This window comes from Dipodomys ordii, unplaced genomic scaffold (genome assembly GCF_000151885.1).
Source record: "Dipodomys ordii isolate 6190 unplaced genomic scaffold, Dord_2.0 Scaffold3, whole genome shotgun sequence".
Lineage (NCBI taxonomy): Eukaryota > Metazoa > Chordata > Mammalia > Rodentia > Heteromyidae > Dipodomys > Dipodomys ordii.
Genome location: NW_012267219.1, coordinates 6717571 through 6722102, shown reverse-complemented (window position 1 = coordinate 6722102; position 4532 = coordinate 6717571). Strand labels below are relative to the sequence as shown.

The 4532-nt window shown below is 38.7% G+C and overlaps 1 pseudogene across 1 annotated transcript; it reads right to left on the bottom strand.

The window, feature by feature from the left end:
- Positions 1 to 2853: 2853 nt before the first annotated feature.
- Positions 2854 to 3671, bottom strand: LOC105990679 (annotated as a pseudogene). Its single transcript, XR_001175324.1, has one exon. The product of XR_001175324.1 is annotated as a histone H3.3-like (transcript).
- Positions 3672 to 4532: the final 861 nt, after the last annotated feature.

Below are 4532 nucleotides of genomic sequence, written 5' to 3'. Positions count from 1 at the left end.
TTTCGCCTAACATCATCTTATCTGACCATTTCTGCTTGTCTCAGACATATACTAGTAATTGCAAATAAGGGAAACCATGGGACCTATGTTTCTTTGGTCCTGGCTTTCTTCACTTAATATAATTTTTTCCAAGTCTTTCCATTTCCTAACAAATGGGGCAATGTCATTCTTTCTGATGGAGACATAGAATCCCATTGTGTATATATACCACATTTTCTTGATCCATTCATCTACTGATGAATGGTAAATAATGCTGTAATTAACATAGTTGTGCTGGTAGCTTTAGTATGGTCTTGTTGAATATTCTATATTTTAAAATGTGGCTTCTGGGATGATTTACCTTACAACAATGTTGGGCCCATTGGGCCAAAGAAGCAGACCTCAGGAAGCAAACTGGCTTTCTTTTGCCCTGCTTTTGCCTGCTCCTTTTGCTCCCTAAGGCAGGCCATGGAAACTAGAGTTTCTCTTCTCCAAGGTAGGTCATAGAAACTAATCTCCTACTTTTCTGTAAAGGTTTTCCAGAATACTAGACAGAAACTGAACACATGGAGGCTGGGAGGAAAGTAAACAAAAGTTCATCCATTTGTGAGGAGGATTGTACACTTCTACTCCAGGGAGATAGAGGAATGAGCTAGGATTCTTTTCATATCTTGACCTATGTTTCTTTTAATTTTGATGCTTTTCTGTATCTTAAAATATAATTTGTAATAAATCAGTAAAAGTAAGCCCAGTAGTTCCCTGAGTTCTGGAATCTACTCTAGAAAATTAATTGAACTCCAATTTGTACTTGGGTCTGTCAGAAGTTCCAGAAGCCCAGAATTATGATCTAAAATGGGGGCAGTTATGGGTACTGAGCCTTCAGCCTGTGAGATTTGATATTATCTCCCAAGTAGACACTGTTAGAACTGAGTTAAATGATGTTCAGCTGGCATCCATTGAAAAACTACTTGCTTGCTAGTGGGGAGAAATGTCTACACCTTTTGAGATCACGTAGCAGATCTGTGTTGTGAGTGCATATAGTAAGAGTCTGAGCTAAGATCGCTTTTCACTCTACATACTACTTACTGTAAGTGTACATGTGCTATAGTAAAATTGCATATATTTAGATGGATAAATATCTATTGTAATATGTATTACATTTATAAGAATCAATGCAAGTTAAGATACATTTTTCTTTTCGCTGTATGATGCTGACAAAAATGGATGATACTACAGAAATGTATTGACATTGGAAAGTAATAAATGATATTGTTTTCCTTAATTGAACAGAAATCAATCAGCCAAAGAATATCAGGGAAGGCTGGAAATAGCACATAACCTTGGTGTGACATTGAACCAATGGGTAGAAATAAAGTGGGTGTAATCATCTAATCACTTATGTTTGCCTTCCCACCACAGCTTCTAACTCTGACACAAAAGTTCTTCGCTGCTCTAATATTTCATCACAAAATTTTGTTCTTGGGTTACACATAGTCTATCAGCTTTCACAAAAGCTATTTAAATGATTACTTATTTGTAGCTGGGTCCTGGTGGCTCACACTTGTAATCCAACCTAGTCAGGAGGCTGAGATCTGAGGATCATGGTTCAAAGCCAGCCGGAGCAGAAAAGTCCATGAAACTCTTATCTCCAATTAACTACCAGAAAATCAGAAGTGGCACTGTGGTTCAAATAGTGTGCTTGCCCTGCGCTGAAGAGCTGAGGGTCAGCGCCCAAGCCCAGAGTTCAAGCCCCATGACCAAAAAAAAAAAAAAAAAAGATTACTTATTTGCAAATGCCACCAATGTCTGTGGATGAGTGCAAGCCCCTGAGTGTGCACCATCCTGAATTATAGACAAGAAAAGAAAGGATTCATGACAGTGTCAGAACCTGTGAGGTTCCATTTTTAAGTTATCCTTGATTTCAAGGCTGGCGCTCTACCACTTGAGACATACCTCCACATCCTCCCTTTGAGGAGGTTAATTAGAGATAAGACTTTCCTTTTTAGGCTGGCTTTGAACTGCAATCCTCAGATCTACTCCTGACCAGCTAGGAGTACAGGAGTGAGCCACTGGCACAGGCACGTTTTCATCTACTTGAGGAAGAAGCCCACTACAAGGTCCAGGAGGGATGTACACATTTTCCACCTCTACCAGCCACATTCATTTCTGTGCTTGTAAGAATGTAAACATTGGTTCTATTCCCTTTCTTAATTTTGACTTTTCATTGTAAGATCTCGTTTCCTTGAGCCCATCAATTTCCCATGTTTATATTTCTACTAACTCACCCACAGAGTTCTGTCCAACAGGATAGAGCATTCTGATTAATGGTGCACATTCAACACTCTGATGTTTGTTTTAAGTTTTACAGACTCTACTGTTTCCTTTAATGTTAGGGTTGTTGCTAGCTGCTTCAAGTGGATTGGATAGCATCGCACCTCTTTTTAGGCTCTAGCACATGAAAAATACTTGGTCATTTCAAATGTGCACCTTTCAATAGTATTTGTGGGGCCTAAAATGATTTTGGACATAATTCTTGAATAAGATTTCGCTGATTTATTCATACTTGTCATACTCTTTCAATCTGTTTCAGCAGTTTTCATTTCTAAGAGACCCATTTACTTCATCAGGATTCAAAGATTAAAGTATCATTTCTTTCATTTTCTATTTACTTTTTCTTTTTATATTAGATTTTACAAATTTTATACTAAACTTGGTTATTGCCTTAGTTGTTATCTATTCTGTTCATGTTTGGCAATTAGTAGATTGTGTTTTATTTTTATTATTTTGTTTCTTCTGCTTTTCTCTTTGATCTTTTAATATGTTTATTGGAGTTTTTTTTTCTCTGATGTGAATTATCTGTTCATATATTTTTTTTTACCATCAATAAGAAATTTACTTATTTTTAAAAAAATCCAAATGCTGGCATTGTCCAGAAAAATTTAACAGATTCATAATTGTTATAAAGTTGAACTGCTGAAACATTTTGACTTGCATTAATGCTTTATATCCCCACAGTTATATTAAAAATTCACACACAAATGAAAATGGAAAAACTGCCAATACCTGATTTCTGTCCCCTATTTTTCCACTGGCAATACTTAGGTACCTTTTGACCCCATGGGAAAAAAAATCTAACATTCAGAACTACTGATAACAAGAAAAGGGGGGGGACTTTGACAATGAAATGCCTCCCATTTTAGTGGATTCTTAAGCTCGTTCTCCACGTATGTGGCGTGCTAGCTGGATATCTTTTGGCATAATTGTCACACGTTTGGCATGGATAGCACACAGATTGGTATCTTCAGAAAGGCCAACGAGATAGGCCTCACTCGCCTCCTGCAAAGCACCCACTGCTGCGCTCTGGAAGCGCAGGTCTGTTTTGAAGTCCTGAGCAATGTCTCGCACCAGACGCTGGGAAGGGAGCTTGCGAATCAGAAGTTCTGTGCACTTCTGGTAGCGTCTCATTTCACGGAGCGCCACAGCACCAGGCCTGTAGCGGTGCAGTTTCTTCACCCCTCCAGTGGAGGGCGCGCTCTTGCGCGAGGCCTTGATCGCCAGCTGCTTCCTGGGCGCCTGGCCCCCCGGTGGACTTGCGGGCGGTCTGCTTGGTGCGAGCCATGGCGGAGCGGCCTCAACCCCTCCTTCTCCTTCGGCTGGAGCTCGGCGAACGAGAGGCGGCGCTGGCGTCGGAGAGCGGCTGCGAACACCTCTGTTCATATATTTTGAGCAATTTGCTTTTTAATTTTTAAAAAATTTTCTTTACAGAGAGTTTCAATTCAACAAATCAGTTTATATGTATAATACATCCTTTAATATTTTTTAAAAAATATCATTATGTTCAAGTAGATGTATAAAAAGGTTTCAATTCAACAAGTCAGGTTATGAGTACAATGCATCTTGATCTACGCTACCCCTATCATCGTTCTCACCATCTTTCCCAACCTGGATAATTTTCTGTTCATTATTTGTGTTTTACTTTTAGCTGCGGAATCCCTTTATTTACTTTCTATAACAATCATTTCTAGATGATGACAAGTTTTTCTCTCTTTTTACTGAGATATCACACACAAAGCATCATATTTCAGGACAGAACTTAGTGGTAACTTTAGGAAATACAGGTACAGGGCCAAGCAGCCAAGACAGAAGGCAGTGGGAGTCTGGAAGATAGTTGTTAGCAATCTTTTATTTAGCCAACAAATATTTATTGAGCAAGTACTCTATGAAGGTCCATTTTTACTGATGGGGAGCTAGCTGTGAGCAAACAGAATTCCCCCTCAAAGGGTCTTGTTTATATAAGAATGACAAGTATGTTCCTGATCTTGGAAAGACAGCTCGGTCCTCGCAATAGATAATGAAAGGTGTTATAGCATTTTTTTTTGCTCAGGCTTTTGTGGTATAGTTCAGCCCACAAGCATATACTGAGCTACTTGCAGTGTGAAGAACAACATTTAGCCTGGAAGAAAAAAATTAGTCTAGAAGAACAATATATTTTAACATTTCAGCTTAAATTTAAAAAATTACAACCATAAAATTTCTTATGATTGCCAGGTGCC